This window comes from Lissotriton vulgaris, chromosome 8 (assembly GCF_964263255.1).
Source record: "Lissotriton vulgaris chromosome 8, aLisVul1.2, whole genome shotgun sequence".
NCBI lineage: Eukaryota > Metazoa > Chordata > Amphibia > Caudata > Salamandridae > Lissotriton > Lissotriton vulgaris.
The window spans coordinates 545,960,999-545,983,733 of record NC_141696.1 but is presented as its reverse complement, the minus strand read 5'-3'; the positions used below and the strand labels follow the sequence as shown (position 1 = coordinate 545,983,733).

General features: G+C 39.0%; 15 non-coding genes across 15 annotated transcripts; all 15 read left to right on the top strand.

Annotated features, from left to right (window-relative positions):
* The first annotated feature begins 1,840 nt into the window (after positions 1-1,840).
* Positions 1,841-1,912, top strand: TRNAP-UGG (transfer RNA proline (anticodon UGG)). The gene has a single exon. It is a non-coding gene; the product is annotated as a tRNA-Pro (tRNA).
* A 300-nt stretch (positions 1,913-2,212) lies between these two features.
* On the top strand, positions 2,213-2,285 carry TRNAV-CAC (transfer RNA valine (anticodon CAC)). The gene has a single exon. It is a non-coding gene; the product is annotated as a tRNA-Val (tRNA).
* A 2,167-nt stretch (positions 2,286-4,452) lies between these two features.
* On the top strand, positions 4,453-4,524 carry TRNAP-UGG (transfer RNA proline (anticodon UGG)). Its single transcript has one exon. It is a non-coding gene; the product is annotated as a tRNA-Pro (tRNA).
* Positions 4,525-4,824: 300 nt separating this feature from the next.
* Positions 4,825-4,897, top strand: TRNAV-CAC (transfer RNA valine (anticodon CAC)). The gene has a single exon. It is a non-coding gene; the product is annotated as a tRNA-Val (tRNA).
* A 2,172-nt stretch (positions 4,898-7,069) lies between these two features.
* On the top strand, positions 7,070-7,141 carry TRNAP-UGG (transfer RNA proline (anticodon UGG)). The gene has a single exon. It is a non-coding gene; the product is annotated as a tRNA-Pro (tRNA).
* Positions 7,142-7,441: 300 nt separating this feature from the next.
* TRNAV-CAC (transfer RNA valine (anticodon CAC)) lies at positions 7,442-7,514 on the top strand. Its single transcript has one exon. It is a non-coding gene; the product is annotated as a tRNA-Val (tRNA).
* A 2,140-nt stretch (positions 7,515-9,654) lies between these two features.
* Positions 9,655-9,726, top strand: TRNAP-UGG (transfer RNA proline (anticodon UGG)). Its single transcript has one exon. It is a non-coding gene; the product is annotated as a tRNA-Pro (tRNA).
* A 300-nt stretch (positions 9,727-10,026) lies between these two features.
* Positions 10,027-10,099, top strand: TRNAV-CAC (transfer RNA valine (anticodon CAC)). The gene has a single exon. It is a non-coding gene; the product is annotated as a tRNA-Val (tRNA).
* Positions 10,100-12,269: 2,170 nt separating this feature from the next.
* Positions 12,270-12,341, top strand: TRNAP-UGG (transfer RNA proline (anticodon UGG)). The gene has a single exon. It is a non-coding gene; the product is annotated as a tRNA-Pro (tRNA).
* Positions 12,342-12,641: 300 nt separating this feature from the next.
* Positions 12,642-12,714, top strand: TRNAV-CAC (transfer RNA valine (anticodon CAC)). Its single transcript has one exon. It is a non-coding gene; the product is annotated as a tRNA-Val (tRNA).
* Positions 12,715-14,880: 2,166 nt separating this feature from the next.
* TRNAP-UGG (transfer RNA proline (anticodon UGG)) lies at positions 14,881-14,952 on the top strand. Its single transcript has one exon. It is a non-coding gene; the product is annotated as a tRNA-Pro (tRNA).
* Positions 14,953-15,252: 300 nt separating this feature from the next.
* TRNAV-CAC (transfer RNA valine (anticodon CAC)) lies at positions 15,253-15,325 on the top strand. Its single transcript has one exon. It is a non-coding gene; the product is annotated as a tRNA-Val (tRNA).
* Positions 15,326-18,356: 3,031 nt separating this feature from the next.
* On the top strand, positions 18,357-18,429 carry TRNAV-CAC (transfer RNA valine (anticodon CAC)). The gene has a single exon. It is a non-coding gene; the product is annotated as a tRNA-Val (tRNA).
* Positions 18,430-20,603: 2,174 nt separating this feature from the next.
* On the top strand, positions 20,604-20,675 carry TRNAP-UGG (transfer RNA proline (anticodon UGG)). Its single transcript has one exon. It is a non-coding gene; the product is annotated as a tRNA-Pro (tRNA).
* Positions 20,676-20,975: 300 nt separating this feature from the next.
* On the top strand, positions 20,976-21,048 carry TRNAV-CAC (transfer RNA valine (anticodon CAC)). The gene has a single exon. It is a non-coding gene; the product is annotated as a tRNA-Val (tRNA).
* The last annotated feature ends 1,687 nt before the right edge of the window (positions 21,049-22,735 follow it).

The following is a 22,735-nucleotide window of genomic DNA, read 5'->3' as shown; positions in this document are numbered from 1 at the left end:
CCTTCTCAAGGTGATGATACAAATGCATCGTCACCTTTACGTTTAATGTCAGAATTGTTTATTTCTATTTGGTGGTGTATGAATGCTTGCAATAGTATGTTGATTTTTTCTAGCCTTGAATGAATAAAAGCAAATCACTCCTCTTTATGTATTTTTCTAATACATTGATATTTGCATCTCCTTTCCTAGCCTGCATTTTCACTATCTTACAGGCTGTATATAATAAGTATCAATTCAGGGGCCCTTCTATTACTCAATTCACAACTATTCTATCCTGGCATTGATAAGCAATCTACATCTGCTTCTGTTGTGTATTGGTTATCATGTTTACCTGACGTGTGAAAGCCCCATGTTTGACAGTGCGCGTTAATAAAAAGACCAATGATTTGTATTAAAAGTTGGCATGTGTTTTTGTTACCTTGCACCGGCCAAAAAGTGCCGGAAATGACTTCATTTGCAGTCACTTGAAAAGTAGGGATTCTCAAATAAATGGTAAGAGGTTGGAACAAATCTAAAGGAATGCATGGCATATCTATATGTATGTGTACGCAGGTATCCATATATAAAGATAGATAGATAGATAGATAGATAGATAGATAGATAGATAGATAGATAGATAGATAGATAGATAGATAGATAGATAGATAGATAGATAGATAGATAGATAGATAGATAGATAGATAGATAGATAGATAGATAGATAGATAGATAGATAGATAGATAGATAGATAGATATTGGGAGAGAGAGAGCGTTAATATAAACTGAGACTTTATTTTCCATCAAGCTGTCTTTCCTTTCCTTCAGGAGCAGAATGTTCTGATCATCAGCGCTCCAGAATCTAGTGCTTGGTTGGCAAGCATCACACATTGTGATGTGTTAGCTAAGAGTTCCATGTCGTTCAGACTCATATATTCCTCTGTAGTTGTACCTTGGTGATTCAACAAAATGTGGCATCATAAGCAGCATTCTACTGCCATAGACTGGGCAGAAAAAACATTTAGAATTTCACTGAAAAAGAAAAAAAGCATACTTAGGCAGAGCTTTCTGGACAGTAAGGACATTAGAGTAAGTGATGAATAAGCACTGCTTTTGTTAATTTACATAGGCAGAACAGAGACTGCTGGGAAAAGCCTGAAATTAAAGGCACAGAAAATGCCTGCTTCTGGATAGAACACTGAGAAGGGTTGAAAGTTTTTTCTCTGACCCTGGCCACTTATACAAGCAATCCTATGATAGTCAGAAGGACCCACCCTAAAAAGGAAGGGACAGCCATTTGGACCCTTTCCACCTTTTCTATATCTAGCCTGATCGAGCGCTGATTGAGCGGATTAGCACATGTACTTCTCATTTTGGGAAGGTATTGCTTAGCTTGCTACCAGCAGCTCAGTTATGTTATGATGTTAGAGGCTTGCAAGGAATGCTTTAGTCCTGCATTAGGCAGTTTTTATTGCTACTTGCATTCAAGGGAAAGATAATTAGCCAGAATCTGTGACCCAGTTATTCAGCTTGGCATTCCGATTTGCACAAAGGGAATAAGCATTTGAGAAAAAATACAACATGTGTTTCTTATGTTGTTATGAACAGCTTTTTATTTTTTCTCTTTAGGGTCTAGCCACTGCAGAAATAGATAAATAAGTGCTGACTTCCTGTAAGACGTGTCCAATGCTGGGACAAAATAAAAGGGGACACTTATAAATGATAGTGATATCATTTGAGAAAGGGTAAGTTGACACTGAATTTCATGTGTATTCACAGACCAAGCATGAAAAAGTCCCCAGCATGATCTTCATTGCGTGCTTAGAGCTGGTATTAGCTTTTCAGAGGTGCAGGCCTTTCGAAGGCTCGTTGGTCTAGGGGTATGATTCTCGCTTTGGGTGCGAGAGGTCCCGGGTTCAAATCCCGGACGAGCCCTTTCATTGGTGCTTTTTTAAAGTAGTATTGAAGTATGCATTTCAAAGCCAATATCAATTTTCTCTTTGCAGTAGTGGATGAATATTTGCTAGAGTCTCATGCTTTTAACCTTGCCCTGCCTGAGCAAATAGGAAACATTTCTCTTTAAGCATTTTGCAAAAATGCTGAACTTGCATGGCATATACAAGCGTTCAGCTAGGGCTGTCTGGGAAGGTTGCATGAAAGAAATCTAAAACCAGAGGCCCTTGGAATAGCCTGTTTTGAGAAGTTTCATCACAGAAGAATCAACTGTAGACATCTGTTTCTGTAGTGTAGTGGTTATCACGTTCGCCTCACACGCGAAAGGTCCCCGGTTCGAAACCGGGCAGAAACAGTTGTTATATTGTCTTGGCTGCAATGTTGAGAGGTGCCATTTTGCCATGAAATTGTCCAGGCCCTGAAGATGGTTTCATGCAGACTCATTCCAAGAAAGTGAATTCTCTTAAAAACACTAAAGTAATTGGCATGTGGATGTATCTGTTGATTCACAGACCTCGCTTTCATAAGAGCCCTGCATTCTGTTCATTGCTCACCTAGAACATGCATTAACTTTGGGAATTGTTGGCACCAACAGGCATCTTAGTTTAGTGGAGTGTTTCTGGTGTTTAAGTGCAGAAGCCCTGGGCTCAATTCCTCGGTGACCCTTCTCAAGGTGATGATACAAATGCATCGTCACCTTTACGTTTAATGTCAGAATTGTTTATTTCTATTTGGTGGTGTATGAATGCTTGCAATAGTATGTTGATTTTTTCTAGCCTTGAATGAATAAAAGCAAATCACTCCTCTTTATGTATTTTTCTAATACATTGATATTTGCATCTCCTTTCCTAGCCTGCATTTTTCACTATCTTACAGGCTGTATATAATAAGTATCAATTCAGGGGCCCTTCTTCTACTCAATTCACAACTGTTCTATCCCGGCATTGATAAGCAATCTACATCTGCTTCTGTTGTATATTGGTTATCATGTTTACCTGACGTGTGAAAGCCCCATGTTTGACAGTGCGCGTTAATAAAGAGACCAATGATTTTTATTAAAAGTTGTCATGTGTTTTTGTTACCTTGCACCGGCCAAAAAGTGCCGGAAATGACTTCATTTGCAGTCACTTGAAAAGTAGGGATTCTCAAATAAATGGTAAGAGGTTGGAACAAATCTAAAGGAATGCATGGCATATCTATATGTATGTGTACGCAGGTATCCATATATAAAGATAGATAGATAGATAGATAGATAGATAGATAGATAGATAGATAGATAGATAGATAGATAGATAGATAGATAGATAGATAGATAGATAGATAGATAGATAGATAGATAGATAGATAGATAGATAGATAGATAGATAGATAGATAGATAGATAGATAGATAGATAGATAGATAGATATTGGGAGAGAGAGAGCGTTAATATAAACTGAGACTTTATTTTCCATCAAGCTGTCTTTCCTTTCCTTCAGGAGCAGAATGTTCTGATCATCAGCGCTCCAGAATCTAGTGCTTGGTTGGCAAGCATCACACATTGTGATGTGTTAGCTAAGAGTTCCATGTCGTTCAGACTCATATATTCCTCTGTAGTTGTACCTTGGTGATTCAACAAAATGTGGCATCATAAGCAGCATTCTACTGCCATAGACTGGGCAGAAAAAACATTTAGAATTTCACTGAAAAAGAAAAAAAGCATACTTAGGCAGAGCTTTCTGGACAGTAAGGACATTAGAGTAAGTGATGAATAAGCACTGCTTTTGTTAATTTACATAGGCAGAACAGAGACTGCTGGGAAAAGCCTGAAATTAAAGGCACAGAAAATGCCTGCTTCTGGATAGAACACTGAGAAGGGTTGAACGTTTTTTCTCTGACCCTGGCCACTTATACAAGCAATCCTATGATAGTCAGAAGGACCCACCCTAAAAAGGAAGGGACAGCCATTTGGACCCTTTCCACCTTTTCTATATCTCGCCTGATCGAGCCTGATCGAGCGCTGATTGAGCGGATTAGCACATGTACTTCTCATTTTGGGAAGGTATTGCTTAGCTTGCTACCAGCAGCTCAGTTATGTTATGATGTTAGAGGCTTGCAAGGAATGCTTTAGTCCTGCATTAGGCAGTTTTTATTGCTACTTGCATTCAAGGGAAAGATAATTAGCCAGAATCTGTGGCCCAGTTATTCAGCTTGGCATTCCGATTTGCACAAAGGGAATAAGCATTTGAGAAAAAATGCAACATGTGTTTCTTATGTTGTTATGAACAGCTTTTTATTCTTTCTCTTTAGGGTCTAGCCACTGCAGAAATAGATAAATAAGTGCTGACTTGCTGTAAGACGTGTCCAATGCTGGGACAAAATAAAAGGGGACACTTATAAATGATAGTGATATCATTTGAGAAAGGGTAAGTTGACACTGAATTTCATGTGTATTCACAGACCAAGCATGAAAAAGTCCCCAGCATGATCTTCATTGCGTGCTTAGAGCTGGTATTAGCTTTTCAGAGGTGCAGGCCTTTCGAAGGCTCGTTGGTCTAGGGGTATGATTCTCGCTTTGGGTGCGAGAGGTCCCGGGTTCAAATCCCGGACGAGCCCTTTCATTGGTGCTTTTTTAAAGTAGTATTGAAGTATGCATTTCAAAGCCAATATCAATTTTCTCTTTGCAGTAGTGGATGAATATTTGCTAGAGTCTCATGCTTTTAACCTTGCCCTGCCTGAGCAAATAGGAAACATTTCTCTTTAAGCATTTTGCAAAAATGCTGAACTTGCATGGCATATACAAGCGTTCAGCTAGGGCTGTCTGGGAAGGTTGCATGAAAGAAATCTAAAACCAGAGGCCCTTGGAATAGCCTGTTTTGAGAAGTTTCATCACAGAAGAATCAACTGTAGACATCTGTTTCTGTAGTGTAGTGGTTATCACGTTCGCCTCACACGCGAAAGGTCCCCGGTTCGAAACCGGGCAGAAACAGTTTTTATATTGTCTTGGCTGCAATGTTGAGAGGTGCCGTTTTGCCATGAAATTGTCCAGGCCCTGAAGATGGTTTCATGCAGACTCATTCCAAGAAAGTGAATTCTCTTAAAAACACTAAAGTAATTGGCATGTGGATGTATCTGTTGATTCACAGACCTCGCTTTCATAAGAGCCCTGCATTCTGTTCATTGCTCACCTAGAACATGCATTAACTTTGGGAATTGTTGGCACCAACAGGCATCTTAGTTTAGTGGAGTGTTTCTGGTGTTTAAGTGCAGAAGCCCTGGGCTCAATTCCTCGGTGACCCTTCTCAAGGTGATGATACAAATGCATCGTCACCTTTACGTTTAATGTCAGAATTGTTTATTTCTATTTGGTGGTGTATGAATGCTTGCAATAGTATGTTGATTTTTTCTAGCCTTGAATGAATAAAAGCAAATCACTCCTCTTTATGTATTTTTCTAATACATTGATATTTGCATCTCCTTTCCTAGCCTGCATTTTCACTATCTTACAGGCTGTATATAATAAGTATCAATTCAGGGGCCCTTCTATTACTCAATTCACAACTATTCTATCCTGGCATTGATAAGCAATCTACATCTGCTTCTGTTGTGTATTGGTTATCATGTTTACCTGACGTGTGAAAGCCCCATGTTTGACAGTGCGCGTTAATAAAAAGACCAATGATTTGTATTAAAAGTTGGCATGTGTTTTTGTTACCTTGCACCGGCCAAAAAGTGCCGGAAATGACTTCATTTGCAGTCACTTGAAAAGTAGGGATTCTCAAATAAATGGTAAGAGGTTGGAACAAATCTAAAGGAATGCATGGCATATCTATATGTATGTGTACGCAGGTATCCATATATAAAGATAGATAGATAGATAGATAGATAGATAGATAGATAGATAGATAGATAGATAGATAGATAGATAGATAGATAGATAGATAGATAGATAGATAGATAGATAGATAGATAGATAGATAGATAGATAGATAGATAGATAGATAGATAGATAGATAGATAGATAGATAGATAGATAGATAGATAGATAGATAGATATTGGGAGAGAGAGAGCGTTAATATAAACTGAGACTTTATTTTCCATCAAGCTGTCTTTCCTTTCCTTCAGGAGCAGAATGTTCTGATCATCAGCGCTCTAGAATCTAGTGCTTGGTTGGCAAGCATCACACATTGTGATGTGTTAGCTAAGAGTTCCATGTCGTTCAGACTCATATATTCCTCTGTAGTTGTACCTTGGTGATTCAACAAAATGTGGCATCATAAGCAGCATTCTACTGCCATAGACTGGGCAGAAAAAACATTTAGAATTTCACTGAAAAAGAAAAAAAGCATACTTAGGCAGAGCTTTCTGGACAGTAAGGACATTAGAGTAAGTGATGAATAAGCACTGCTTTTGTTAATTTACATAGGCAGAACAGAGACTGCTGGGAAAAGCCTGAAATTAAAGGCACAGAAAATGCCTGCTTCTGGATAGAACACTGAGAAGGGTTGAAAGTTTTTTCTCTGACCCTGGCCACTTATACAAGCAATCCTATGATAGTCAGAAGGACCCACCCTAAAAAGGAAGGGACAGCCATTTGGACCCTTTCCACCTTTTCTATATCTAGCCTGATCGAGCGCTGATTGAGCGGATTAGCACATGTACTTCTCATTTTGGGAAGGTATTGCTTAGCTTGCTACCAGCAGCTCAGTTATGTTATGATGTTAGAGGCTTGCAAGGAATGCTTTAGTCCTGCATTAGGCAGTTTTTATTGCTACTTGCATTCAAGGGAAAGATAATTAGCCAGAATCTGTGACCCAGTTATTCAGCTTGGCATTCCGATTTGCACAAAGGGAATAAGCATTTGAGAAAAAATGCAACATGTGTTTCTTATGTTGTTATGAACAGCTTTTTATTCTTTCTCTTTAGGGTCTAGCCACTGCAGAAATAGATAAATAAGTGCTGACTTCCTGTAAGACGTGTCCAATGCTGGGACAAAATAAAAGGGGACACTTATAAATGATAGTGATATCATTTGAGAAAGGGTAAGTTGACACTGAATTTCATGTGTATTCACAGACCAAGCATGAAAAAGTCCCCAGCATGATCTTCATTGCGTGCTTAGAGCTGGTATTAGCTTTTCAGAGGTGCAGGCCTTTCGAAGGCTCGTTGGTCTAGGGGTATGATTCTCGCTTTGGGTGCGAGAGGTCCCGGGTTCAAATCCCGGACGAGCCCTTTCATTGGTGCTTTTTTAAAGTAGTATTGAAGTATGCATTTCAAAGCCAATATCAATTTTCTCTTTGCAGTAGTGGATGAATATTTGCTAGAGTCTCATGCTTTTAACCTTGCCCTGCCTGAGCAAATAGGAAACATTTCTCTTTAAGCATTTTGCAAAAATGCTGAACTTGCATGGCATATACAAGCGTTCAGCTAGGGCTGTCTGGGAAGGTTGCATGAAAGAAATCTAAAACCAGAGGCCCTTGGAATAGCCTGTTTTGAGAAGTTTCATCACAGAAGAATCAACTGTAGACATCTGTTTCTGTAGTGTAGTGGTTATCACGGTCGCCTCACACGCGAAAGGTCCCCGGTTCGAAACCGGGCAGAAACAGTTGTTATATTGTCTTGGCTGCAATGTTGAGAGGTGCCATTTTGCCATGAAATTGTCCAGGCCCTGAAGATGGTTTCATGCAGACTCATTCCAAGAAAGTGAATTCTCTTAAAAACACTAAAGTAATTGGCATGTGGATGTATCTGTTGATTCACAGACCTCGCTTTCATAAGAGCCCTGCATTCTGTTCATTGCTCACCTAGAACATGCATTAACTTTGGGAATTGTTGGCACCAACAGGCATCTTAGTTTAGTGGAGTGTTTCTGGTGTTTAAGTGCAGAAGCCCTGGGCTCAATTCCTCGGTGACCCTTCTCAAGGTGATGATACAAATGCATCGTCACCTTTACGTTTAATGTCAGAATTGTTTATTTCTATTTGGTGGTGTATGAATGCTTGCAATAGTATGTTGATTTTTTCTAGCCTTGAATGAATAAAAGCAAATCACTCCTCTTTATGTATTTTTCTAATACATTGATATTTGCATCTCCTTTCCTAGCCTGCATTTTTCACTATCTTACAGGCTGTATATAATAAGTATCAATTCAGGGGCCCTTCTATTACTCAATTCACAACTATTCTATCCTGGCATTGATAAGCAATCTACATCTGCTTCTGTTGTGTATTGGTTATCATGTTTACCTGACGTGTGAAAGCCCCATGTTTGACAGTGCGCGTTAATAAAGAGACCAATGATTTGTATTAAAAGTTGGCATGTGTTTTTGTTACCTTGCACCGGCCAAAAAGTGCCGGAAATGACTTCATTTGCAGTCACTTGAAAAGTAGGGATTCTCAAATAAATGGTAAGAGGTTGGAACAAATCTAAAGGAATGCATGGCATATCTATATGTATGTGTACGCAGGTATCCATATATAAAGATAGATAGATAGATAGATAGATAGATAGATAGATAGATAGATAGATAGATAGATAGATAGATAGATAGATAGATAGATAGATAGATAGATAGATAGATAGATAGATAGATAGATAGATAGATAGATAGATAGATAGATAGATAGATAGATAGATAGATATTGGGAGAGAGAGAGCGTTAATATAAACTGAGACTTTATTTTCCATCAAGCTGTCTTTCCTTTCCTTCAGGAGCAGAATGTTCTGATCATCAGCGCTCCAGAATCTAGTGCTTGGTTGGCAAGCATCACACATTGTGATGTGTTAGCTAAGAGTTCCATGTCGTTCAGACTCATATATTCCTCTGTAGTTGTACCTTGGTGATTCAACAAAATGTGGCATCATAAGCAGCATTCTACTGCCATAGACTGGGCAGAAAAAACATTTAGAATTTCACTGAAAAAGAAAAAAAGCATACTTAGGCAGAGCTTTCTGGACAGTAAGGACATTAGAGTAAGTGATGAATAAGCACTGCTTTTGTTAATTTACATAGGCAGAACAGAGACTGCTGGGAAAAGCCTGAAATTAAAGGCACAGAAAATGCCTGCTTCTGGATAGAACACTGAGAAGGGTTGAAAGTTTTTTCTCTGACCCTGGCCACTTATACAAGCAATCCTATGATAGTCAGAAGGACCCACCCTAAAAAGGAAGGGACAGCCATTTGGACCCTTTCCACCTTTTCTATATCTCGCCTGATCGAGCCTGATTGAGCGGATTAGCACATGTACTTCTCATTTTGGGAAGGTATTGCTTAGCTTGCTACCAGCAGCTCAGTTATGTTATGATGTTAGAGGCTTGCAAGGAATGCTTTAGTCCTGCATTAGGCAGTTTTTATTGCTACTTGCATTCAAGGGAAAGATAATTAGCCAGAATCTGTGACCCAGTTATTCAGCTTGGCATTCCGATTTGCACAAAGGGAATAAGCATTTGAGAAAAAATGCAACATGTGTTTCTTATGTTGTTATGAACAGCTTTTTATTCTTTCTCTTTAGGGTCTAGCCACTGCAGAAATAGATAAATAAGTGCTGACTTCCTGTAAGACGTGTCCAATGCTGGGACAAAATAAAAGGGGACACTTATAAATGATAGTGATATCATTTGAGAAAGGGTAAGTTGACACTGAATTTCATGTGTATTCACAGACCAAGCATGAAAAAGTCCCCAGCATGATCTTCATTGCGTGCTTAGAGCTGGTATTAGCTTTTCAGAGGTGCAGGCCTTTCGAAGGCTCGTTGGTCTAGGGGTATGATTCTCGCTTTGGGTGCGAGAGGTCCCGGGTTCAAATCCCGGACGAGCCCTTTCATTGGTGCTTTTTTAAAGTAGTATTGAAGTATGCATTTCAAAGCCAATATCAATTTTCTCTTTGCAGTAGTGGATGAATATTTGCTAGAGTCTCATGCTTTTAACCTTGCCCTGCCTGAGCAAATAGGAAACATTTCTCTTTAAGCATTTTGCAAAAATGCTGAACTTGCATGGCATATACAAGCGTTCAGCTAGGGCTGTCTGGGAAGGTTGCATGAAAGAAATCTAAAACCAGAGGCCCTTGGAATAGCCTGTTTTGAGAAGTTTCATCACAGAAGAATCAACTGTAGACATCTGTTTCTGTAGTGTAGTGGTTATCACGTTCGCCTCACACGCGAAAGGTCCCCGGTTCGAAACCGGGCAGAAACAGTTTTTATATTGTCTTGGCTGCAATGTTGAGAGGTGCCGTTTTGCCATGAAATTGTCCAGGCCCTGAAGATGGTTTCATGCAGACTCATTCCAAGAAAGTGAATTCTCTTAAAAACACTAAAGTAATTGGCATGTGGATGTATCTGTTGATTCACAGACCTCGCTTTCATAAGAGCCCTGCATTCTGTTCATTGCTCACCTAGAACATGCATTAACTTTGGGAATTGTTGGCACCAACAGGCATCTTAGTTTAGTGGAGTGTTTCTGGTGTTTAAGTGCAGAAGCCCTGGGCTCAATTCCTCGGTGACCCTTCTCAAGGTGATGATACAAATGCATCGTCACCTTTACGTTTAATGTCAGAATTGTTTATTTCTATTTGGTGGTGTATGAATGCTTGCAATAGTATGTTGATTTTTTCTAGCCTTGAATGAATAAAAGCAAATCACTCCTCTTTATGTATTTTTCTAATACATTGATATTTGCATCTCCTTTCCTAGCCTGCATTTTCACTATCTTACAGGCTGTATATAATAAGTATCAATTCAGGGGCCCTTCTATTACTCAATTCACAACTAATCTATCCTGGCATTGATAAGCAATCTACATCTGCTTCTGTTGTGTATTGGTTATCATGTTTACCTGACGTGTGAAAGCCCCATGTTTGACAGTGCGCGTTAATAAAGAGACCAATGATTTGTATTAAAAGTTGGCATGTGTTTTTGTTACCTTGCACCGGCCAAAAAGTGCCGGAAATGACTTCATTTGCAGTCACTTGAAAAGTAGGGATTCTCAAATAAATGGTAAGAGGTTGGAACAAATCTAAAGGAATGCATGGCATATCTATATGTATGTGTACGCAGGTATCCATATATAAAGATAGATAGATAGATAGATAGATAGATAGATAGATAGATAGATAGATAGATAGATAGATAGATAGATAGATAGATAGATAGATAGATAGATAGATAGATATAGATAGATAGATAGATAGATAGATAGATAGATAGATAGATAGATAGATAGATAGATAGATAGATAGATAGATAGATAGATAGATAGATATTGGGAGAGAGAGAGCGTTAATATAAACTGAGACTTTATTTTCCATCAAGCTGTCTTTCCTTTCCTTCAGGAGCAGAATGTTCTGATCATCAGCGCTCCAGAATCTAGTGCTTGGTTGGCAAGCATCACACATTGTGATGTGTTAGCTAAGAGTTCCATGTCGTTCAGACTCATATATTCCTCTGTAGTTGTACCTTGGTGATTCAACAAAATGTGGCATCATAAGCAGCATTCTACTGCCATAGACTGGGCAGAAAAAACATTTAGAATTTCACTGAAAAAGAAAAAAAGCATACTTAGGCAGAGCTTTCTGGACAGTAAGGACATTAGAGTAAGTGATGAATAAGCACTGCTTTTGTTAATTTACATAGGCAGAACAGAGACTGCTGGGAAAAGCCTGAAATTAAAGGCACAGAAAATGCCTGCTTCTGGATAGAACACTGAGAAGGGTTGAAAGTTTTTTCTCTGACCCTGGCCACTTATACAAGCAATCCTATGATAGTCAGAAGGACCCACCCTAAAAAGGAAGGGACAGCCATTTGGACCCTTTCCACCTTTTCTATATCTCGCCTGATCGAGCGCTGATTGAGCGGATTAGCACATGTACTTCTCATTTTGGGAAGGTATTGCTTAGCTTGCTACCAGCAGCTCAGTTATGTTATGATGTTAGAGGCTTGCAAGGAATGCTTTAGTCCTGCATTAGGCAGTTTTTATTGCTACTTGCATTCAAGGGAAAGATAATTAGCCAGAATCTGTGACCCAGTTATTCAGCTTGGCATTCCGATTTGCACAAAGGGAATAAGCATTTGAGAAAAAATGCAACATGTGTTTTTTATGTTGTTATGAACAGCTTTTTATTCTTTCTCTTTAGGGTCTAGCCACTGCAGAAATAGATAAATAAGTGCTGACTTCCTGTAAGACGTGTCCAATGCTGGGACAAAATAAAAGGGGACACTTATAAATGATAGTGATATCATTTGAGAAAGGGTAAGTTGACACTGAATTTCATGTGTATTCACAGACCAAGCATGAAAAAGTCCCCAGCATGATCTTCATTGCGTGCTTAGAGCTGGTATTAGCTTTTCAGAGGTGCAGGCCTTTAGAAGGCTCGTTGGTCTAGGGGTATGATTCTCGCTTTGGGTGCGAGAGGTCCCGGGTTCAAATCCCGGACGAGCCCTTTCATTGGTGCTTTTTTAAAGTAGTATTGAAGTATGCATTTCAAAGCCAATATCAATTTTCTCTTTGCAGTAGTGGATGAATATTTGCTAGAGTCTCATGCTTTTAACCTTGCCCTGCCTGAGCAAATAGGAAACATTTCTCTTTAAGCATTTTGCAAAAATGCTGAACTTGCATGGCATATACAAGCGTTCAGCTAGGGCTGTCTGGGAAGGTTGCATGAAAGAAATCTAAAACCAGAGGCCCTTGGAATAGCCTGTTTTGAGAAGTTTCATCACAGAAGAATCAACTGTAGACATCTGTTTCTGTAGTGTAGTGGTTATCACGTTTGCCTCACACGCGAAAGGTCCCCGGTTCGAAACCGGGCAGAAACAGTTGTTATATTGTCTTGGCTGCAATGTTGAGAGGTGCCGTTTTGCCATGAAATTGTCCAGGCCCTGAAGATGGTTTCATGCAGACTCATTCCAAGAAAGTGAATTCTCTTAAAAACACTAAAGTAATTGGCATGTGGATGTATCTGTTGATTCACAGACCTCGCTTTCATAAGAGCCCTGCATTCTGTTCATTGCTCACCTAGAACATGCATTAACTTTGGGAATTGTTGGCACCAACAGGCATCTTAGTTTAGTGGAGTGTTTCTGGTGTTTAAGTGCAGAAGCCCTGGGCTCAATTCCTCGGTGACCCTTCTCAAGGTGATGATACAAATGCATCGTCACCTTTACGTTTAATGTCAGAATTGTTTATTTCTATTTGGTGGTGTATGAATGCTTGCAATAGTATGTTGATTTTTTCTAGCCTTGAATGAATAAAAGCAAATCACTCCTCTTTATGTATTTTTCTAATACATTGATATTTGCATCTCCTTTCCTAGCCTGCATTTTTCACTATCTTACAGGCTGTATATAATAAGTATCAATTCAGGGGCCCTTCTATTACTCAATTCACAACTATTCTATCCTGGCATTGATAAGCAATCTACATCTGCTTCTGTTGTGTATTGGTTATCATGTTTACCTGACGTGTGAAAGCCCCATGTTTGACAGTGCGCGTTAATAAAGAGACCAATGATTTGTATTAAAAGTTGGCATGTGTTTTTGTTACCTTGCACCGGCCAAAAAGTGCCGGAAATGACTTCATTTGCAGTCACTTGAAAAGTAGGGATTCTCAAATAAATGGTAAGAGGTTGGAACAAATCTAAAGGAATGCATGGCATATCTATATGTATGTGTACGCAGGTATCCATATATAAAGATAGATAGATAGATAGATAGATAGATAGATAGATAGATAGATAGATAGATAGATAGATAGATAGATAGATAGATAGATAGATAGATAGATAGATAGATAGATAGATAGATAGATAGATAGATAGATAGATAGATAGATAGATAGATAGATAGATAGATAGATAGATAGATAGATATTCGGAGAGAGAGAGCGTTAATATAAACTGAGACTTTATTTTCCATCAAGCTGTCTTTCCTTTCCTTCAGGAGCAGAATGTTCTGATCATCAGCGCTCCAGAATCTAGTGCTTGGTTGGCAAGCATCACACATTGTGATGTGTTAGCTAAGAGTTCCATGTCGTTCAGACTCATATATTCCTCTGTAGTTGTACCTTGGTGATTCAACAAAATGTGGCATCATAAGCAGCATTCTACTGCCATAGACTGGGCAGAAAAAACATTTAGAATTTCACAGAAAAAGAAAAAAAGCATACTTAGGCAGAGCTTTCTGGACAGTAAGGACATTAGAGTAAGTGATGAATAAGCACTGCTTTTGTTATTTACATAGGCAGAACAGAGACTGCTGGGAAAAGCCTGAAATTAAAGGCACAGAAAATGCCTGCTTCTGGATAGAACACTGAGAAGGGTTGAAAGTTTTTTCTCTGACCCTGGCCACTCGTACAAGCAATCCTATGATAGTCAGAAGGACCCACCCTAAAAAGGAAGGGACAGCCATTTGGACCCTTTCCACCTTTTCTATATCTCGCCTGATCTCGCCTGATCGAGCGCTGATTGAGCGGATTAGCACATGTACTTCTCATTTTGGGAAGGTATTGCTTAGCTTGCTACCAGCAGCTCAGTTATGTTATGATGTTAGAGGCTTGCAAGGAATGCTTTAGTCCTGCATTAGGCAGTTTTTATTGCTACTTGCATTCAAGGGAAAGATAATTAGCCAGAATCTGTGGCCCAGTTATTCAGCTTGGCATTCCGATTTGCACAAAGGGAATAAGCATTTGAGAAAAAATGCAACATGTGTTTCTTATGTTGTTATGAACAGCTTTTTATTCTTTCTCTTTAGGGTCTAGCCACTGCAGAAATAGATAAATAAGTGCTGACTTCCTGTAAGACGTGTCCAATGCTGGGACAAAATAAAAGGGGACACTTATAAATGATAGTGATATCATTTGAGAAAGGGTAAGTTGACACTGAATTTCATGTGTATTCACAGACCAAGCATGAAAAAGTCCCCAGCATGATCTTCATTGCGTGCTTAGAGCTGGTATTAGCTTTTCAGAGGTGCGGGTCTTTCGAAGGCTCGTTGGTCTAGGGGTATGATTCTCGCTTTGGGTGCGAGAGGTCCCGGGTTCAAATCCCGGACGAGCCCTTTCATTGGTGCTTTTTTAAAGTAGTATTGAAGTATGCATTTCAAAGCCAATATCAATTTTCTCTTTGCAGTAGTGGATGAATATTTGCTAGAGTCTCATGCTTTTAACCTTGCCCTGCCTGAGCAAATAGGAAACATTTCTCTTTAAGCATTTTGCAAAAATGCTGAACTTGCATGGCATATACAAGCGTTCAGCTAGGGCTGTCTGGGAAGGTTGCATGAAAGAAATCTAAAACCAGAGGCCCTTGGAATAGCCTGTTTTGAGAAGTTTCATCACAGAAGAATCAACTGTAGACATCTGTTTCTGTAGTGTAGTGGTTATCACGTTTGCCTCACACGCGAAAGGTCCCCGGTTCGAAACCGGGCAGAAACAGTTGTTATATTGTCTTGGCTGCAATGTTGAGAGGTGCCGTTTTGCCATGAAATTGTCCAGGCCCTGAAGATAGTTTCATGCAGACTCGTTCCAAGAAAGTGAATTCTCTTAAAAACACTAAAGTAATTGGCATGTGGATGTATCTGTTGATTCACAGACCTCGCTTTGAAAAGAGCCCTGCATTCTGTTCATTGCTCACCTAGAACATGCATTAACTTTGGGAATTGTTGGCACCAACAGGCATCTTAGTTTAGTGGAGTGTTTCTGGTTTCTGGTGTTTAAGTGCAGAAGCCCTGGGCTCAATTCCTCGGTGACCCTTCTCAAGGTGATGATACAAATGCATCATCACCTTTACGTTTAATGTCAGAATTGTTTATTTCTATTTGGTGGTGTATGAATGCTTGCAATAGTATGTTGATTTTTTCTAGCCTTGAATGAATAAAAGCAAATCACTCCTCTTTATGTATTTTTCTAATACATTGATATTTGCATCTCCTTTCCTAGCCAGCATTTTTCACTATCTTACAGGATGTATATAATAAGTATCAATTCAGGGGCCCTTCTTCTACTCAATTCACAACTGTTCTATCCCGGCATTGATAAGCAATCTACATCTGCTTCTGTTGTATATTGGTTATCATGTTTACCTGACGTGTGAAAGCCCCATGTTTGACAGTGCGCATTAATAAAGAGACCAATGATTTTTATTAAAAGTTGTCATGTGTTTTTGTTACCTTGCACCGGCCAAAAAGTGCCGGAAATGACTTCATTTGCAGTCACTTGAAAAGTAGGGATTCTCAAATAAATGGTAAGAGGTTGGAACAAATCTAAAGGAATGCATGGCATATCTATATGTATGTGTACGCAGGTATCCATATATAAAGATAGATAGATAGATAGATAGATAGATAGATAGATAGATAGATAGATAGATAGATAGATAGATAGATAGATAGATAGATAGATAGATAGATAGATAGATAGATAGATGGATAGATGGATAGATGGATGGATGGATGGATGGATGATGGATGGATGGATGGATGGATGGATGGATGGATGGATGGATGGATGGATGGATGGATGGATGGATGGATGGATAGATAGATAGATAGATAGATAGATAGATAGATAGATAGATAGATAGATAGATAGATAGATAGATAGATAAGATAGATAGATAGATAGATAGATAGATAGATAGATAGATAGATAGAGAGTGATAGATAGATAGATGATAGATAGAGTAGATAGATAGATAGATGGATGGATGGATGGATGGATGGATGGATGGATGGATGGATGGATGGATGGATGGATGGATGGATGGATGGATGGATGGATGGATGGATGGATGGATGGATAGATAGATAGATAGTAGATAGATAGATAGATAGATAGATAGATAGATAGATAGATAGATAGATAGATAGATAGATAGATAGATAGATAGATAGATAGATAGATAGATAGATAGATAGATAGATAGATAGATAGATAGATAGATAGATAGATAGATAGATAGATAGATAGATAGATAGATATTGGGAGAGAGAGAGCGTTAATATAAACTGAGACTTTATTTTCCATCAAGCTGTCTTTCCTTTCCTTCAGGAGCAGAATGTTCTGATCATCAGCGCTCCAGAATCTAGTGCTTGGTTGGCAAGCATCACACATTGTGATGTGTTAGCTAAGAGTTCCATGTCGTTCAGACTCATATATTCCTCTGTAGTTGTACCTTTGTGATTCAACAAAATGTGGCATCATAAGCAGCATTCTACTGCCATAGACTGGGCAGAAAAAACATTTAGAATTTCACTGAAAAAGAAAAAAAGCATACTTAGGCAGAGCTTTCTGGACAGTAAGGACATTAGAGTAAGTGATGAATAAGCACTGCTTTTGTTAATTTACATAGGCAGAACAGAGACTGCTGGGAAAAGCCTGAAATTAAAGGCACAGAAAATGCCTGCTTCTGGATAGAACACTGAGAAGGGTTGAAAGTTTTTTCTCTGACCCTGGCCACTTATACAAGCAATCCTATGATAGTCAGAAGGACCCACCCTAAAAAGGAAGGGACAGCCATTTGGACCCTTTCCACCTTTTCTATATCTCGCCTGATCGAGCCTGATCGAGCGCTGATTGAGCGGATTAGCACATGTACTTCTCATTTTGGGAAGGTATTGCTTAGCTTGCTACCAGCAGCTCAGTTATGTTATGATGTTAGAGGCTTGCAAGGAATGCTTTAGTCCTGCATTAGGCAGTTTTTATTGCTACTTGCATTCAAGGGAAAGATAATTAGCCAGAATCTGTGACCCAGTTATTCAGCTTGGCATTCCGATTTGCACAAAGGGAATAAGCATTTGAGAAAAAATGCAACATGTGTTTCTTATGTTGTTATGAACAGCTTTTTATTCTTTCTCTTTAGGGTCTAGCCACTGCAGAAATAGATAAATAAGTGCTGACTTGCTGTAAGACGTGTCCAATGCTGGGACAAAATAAAAGGGGACACTTATAAATGATAGTGATATCATTTGAGAAAGGGTAAGTTGACACTGAATTTCATGTGTATTCACAGACCAAGCATGAAAAAGTCCCCAGCATGATCTTCATTGCGTGCTTAGAGCTGGTATTAGCTTTTCAGAGGTGCAGGCCTTTCGAAGGCTCGTTGGTCTAGGGGTATGATTCTCGCTTTAGGTGCGAGAGGTCCCGGGTTCAAATCCCGGACGAGCCCTTTCATTGGTGCTTTTTTAAAGTAGTATTGAAGTATGCATTTCAAAGCCAATATCAATTTTCTCTTTGCAGTAGTGGATGAATATTTGCTAGAGTCTCATGCTTTTAACCTTGCCCTGCCTGAGCAAATAGGAAACATTTCTCTTTAAGCATTTTGCAAAAATGCTGAACTTGCATGGCATATACAAGCGTTCAGCTAGGGCTATCTGGGAAGGTTGCATGAAAGAAATCTAAAACCAGAGGCCCTTGGAATAGCCTGTTTTGAGAAGTTTCATCACAGAAGAATCAACTGTAGACATCTGTTTCTGTAGTGTAGTGGTTATCACGTTTGCCTCACACGCGAAAGGTCCCCGGTTCGAAACCGGGCAGAAACAGTTGTTATATTGTCTTGGCTGCAATGTTGAGAGGTGCCGTTTTGCCATGAAATTGTCCAGGCCCTGAAGATGGTTTCATGCAGACTCGTTCCAAGAAAGTGAATTCTCTTAAAAACACTAAAGTAATTGGCATGTGGATGTATCTGTTGATTCACAGACCTCGCTTTGAAAAGAGCCCTGCATTCTGTTCATTGCTCACCTAGAACATGCATTAACTTTGGGAATTGTTGGCACCAACAGGCATCTTAGTTTAGTGGAGTGTTTCTGGTGTTTAAGTGCAGAAGCCCTGGGCTCAATTCCTCGGTGACCCTTCTCAAGGTGATGATACAAATGCATCGTCACCTTTACGTTTAATGTCAGAATTGTTTATTTCTATTTGGTGGTGTATGAATGCTTGCAATAGTATGTTGATTTTTTCTAGCCTTGAATGAATAAAAGCAAATCACTCCTCTTTATGTATTTTTCTAATACATTGATATTTGCATCTCCTTTCCTAGCCTGCATTTTTCACTATCTTACAGGCTGTATATAATAAGTATCAATTCAGGGGCCCTTCTTCTACTCAATTCACAACTGTTCTATCCCGGCGTTGATAAGCAATCTACATCTGCTTCTGTTGTATATTGGTTATCATGTTTACCTGACGTGTGAAAGCCCCATGTTTGACAGTGCGCGTTAATAAAGAGACCAATGATTTTTATTAAAAGTTGTCATGTGTTTTTGTTACCTTGCACCGGCCAAAAAGTGCCGGAAATGACTTCATTTGCAGTCACTTGAAAAGTAGGGATTCTCAAATAAATGGTAAGAGGTTGGAACAAATCTAAAGGAATGCATGGCATATCTATATGTATGTGTACGCAGGTATCCATATATAAAGATAGATAGATAGATAGATAGATAGATAGATAGATAGATAGATAGATAGATAGATAGATAGATAGATAGATAGATAGATAGATAGATAGATAGATAGATAGATAGATAGATAGATAGATAGATAGATAGATAGATAGATAGATAGATAGATAGATAGATAGATAGATAGATAGATAGATAGATATTCGGAGAGAGAGAGCGTTAATATAAACTGAGACTTTATTTTCCATCAAGCTGTCTTTCCTTTCCTTCAGGAGCAGAATGTTCTGATCATCAGCGCTCCAGAATCTAGTGCTTGGTTGGCAAGCATCACACATTGTGATGTGTTAGCTAAGAGTTCCATGTCGTTCAGACTCATATATTCCTCTGTAGTTGTACCTTGGTGATTCAACAAAATGTGGCATCATAAGCAGCATTCTACTGCCATAGACTGGGCAGAAAAAACATTTAGAATTTCACAGAAAAAGAAAAAAAGCATACTTAGGCAGAGCTTTCTGGACAGTAAGGACATTAGAGTAAGTGATGAATAAGCACTGCTTTTGTTATTTACATAGGCAGAACAGAGACTGCTGGGAAAAGCCTGAAATTAAAGGCACAGAAAATGCCTGCTTCTGGATAGAACACTGAGAAGGGTTGAAAGTTTTTTCTCTGACCCTGGCCACTCGTACAAGCAATCCTATGATAGTCAGAAGGACCCACCCTAAAAAGGAAGGGACAGCCATTTGGACCCTTTCCACCTTTTCTATATCTCGCCTGATCTCGCCTGATCGAGCGCTGATTGAGCGGATTAGCACATGTACTTCTCATTTTGGGAAGGTATTGCTTAGCTTGCTACCAGCAGCTCAGTTATGTTATGATGTTAGAGGCTTGCAAGGAATGCTTTAGTCCTGCATTAGGCAGTTTTTATTGCTACTTGCATTCAAGGGAAAGATAATTAGCCAGAATCTGTGGCCCAGTTATTCAGCTTGGCATTCCGATTTGCACAAAGGGAATAAGCATTTGAGAAAAAATGCAACATGTGTTTCTTATGTTGTTATGAACAGCTTTTTATTCTTTCTCTTTAGGGTCTAGCCACTGCAGAAATAGATAAATAAGTGCTGACTTCCTGTAAGACGTGTCCAATGCTGGGACAAAATAAAAGGGGACACTTATAAATGATAGTGATATCATTTGAGAAAGGGTAAGTTGACACTGAATTTCATGTGTATTCACAGACCAAGCATGAAAAAGTCCCCAGCATGATCTTCATTGCGTGCTTAGAGCTGGTATTAGCTTTTCAGAGGTGCGGGTCTTTCGAAGGCTCGTTGGTCTAGGGGTATGATTCTCGCTTTGGGTGCGAGAGGTCCCGGGTTCAAATCCCGGACGAGCCCTTTCATTGGTGCTTTTTTAAAGTAGTATTGAAGTATGCATTTCAAAGCCAATATCAATTTTCTCTTTGCAGTAGTGGATGAATATTTGCTAGAGTCTCATGCTTTTAACCTTGCCCTGCCTGAGCAAATAGGAAACATTTCTCTTTAAGCATTTTGCAAAAATGCTGAACTTGCATGGCATATACAAGCGTTCAGCTAGGGCTGTCTGGGAAGGTTGCATGAAAGAAATCTAAAACCAGAGGCCCTTGGAATAGCCTGTTTTGAGAAGTTTCATCACAGAAGAATCAACTGTAGACATCTGTTTCTGTAGTGTAGTGGTTATCACGTTTGCCTCACACGCGAAAGGTCCCCGGTTCGAAACCGGGCAGAAACAGTTGTTATATTGTCTTGGCTGCAATGTTGAGAGGTGCCGTTTTGCCATGAAATTGTCCAGGCCCTGAAGATAGTTTCATGCAGACTCGTTCCAAGAAAGTGAATTCTCTTAAAAACACTAAAGTAATTGGCATGTGGATGTATCTGTTGATTCACAGACCTCGCTTTGAAAAGAGCCCTGCATTCTGTTCATTGCTCACCTAGAACATGCATTAACTTTGGGAATTGTTGGCACCAACAGGCATCTTAGTTTAGTGGAGTGTTTCTGGTGTTTAAGTGCAGAAGCCCTGGGCTCAATTCCTCGGTGACCCTTCTCAAGGTGATGATACAAATGCATCATCACCTTTACGTTTAATGTCAGAATTGTTTATTTCTATTTGGTGGTGTATGAATGCTTGCAATAGTATGTTGATTTTTTCTAGCCTTGAATGAATAAAAGCAAATCACTCCTCTTTATGTATTTTTCTAATACATTGATATTTGCATCTCCTTTCCTAGCCAGCATTTTTCACTATCTTACAGGATGTATATAATAAGTATCAATTCAGGGGCCCTTCTTCTACTCAATTCACAACTGTTCTATCCCGGCATTGATAAGCAATCTACATCTGCTTCTGTTGTATATTGGTTATCATGTTTACCTGACGTGTGAAAGCCCCATGTTTGACAGTGCGCATTAATAAAGAGACCAATGATTTTTATTAAAAGTTGTCATGTGTTTTTGTTACCTTGCACCGGCCAAAAAGTGCCGGAAATGACTTCATTTGCAGTCACTTGAAAAGTAGGGATTCTCAAATAAATGGTAAGAGGTTGGAACAAATCTAAAGGAATGCATGGCATATCTATATGTATGTGTACGCAGGTATCCATATATAAAGATAGATAGATAGATAGATAGATAGATAGATAGATAGATAGATAGATAGATAGATAGATAGATAGATAGATAGATAGATAGATAGATAGATAGATAGATAGATAGATAGATAGATGGATGGATGGATGGATGGATGGATGGATGGATGGATGGATGGATGGATGGATGGATGGATGGATGGATGGATGGATGGATGGATGGATGGATGGATAGATAGATAGATAGATAGATAGATAGATAGATAGATAGATAGATAGATAGATAGATAGATAGATAGATAGATAGATAGATAGATAGATAGATAGATAGATAGATAGATAGATAGATAGATAGATAGATAGATAGATAGATAGATAGATAGATAGATAGATAGATAGATAGATGGATGGATGGATGGATGGATGGATGGATGGATGGATGGATGGATGGATGGATGGATGGATGGATGGATGGATGGATGGATGGATGGATGGATGGATAGATAGATAGATAGATAGATAGATAGATAGATAGATAGATAGATAGATAGATAGATAGATAGATAGATAGATAGATAGATAGATAGATAGATAGATAGATAGATAGATAGATAGATAGATAGATAGATAGATAGATAGATAGATAGATAGATAGATAGATAGATATTGGGAGAGAGAGAGCGTTAATATAAACTGAGACTTTATTTTCCATCAAGCTGTCTTTCCTTTCCTTCAGGAGCAGAATGTTCTGATCATCAGCGCTCCAGAATCTAGTGCTTGGTTGGCAAGCATCACACATTGTGATGTGTTAGCTAAGAGTTCCATGTCGTTCA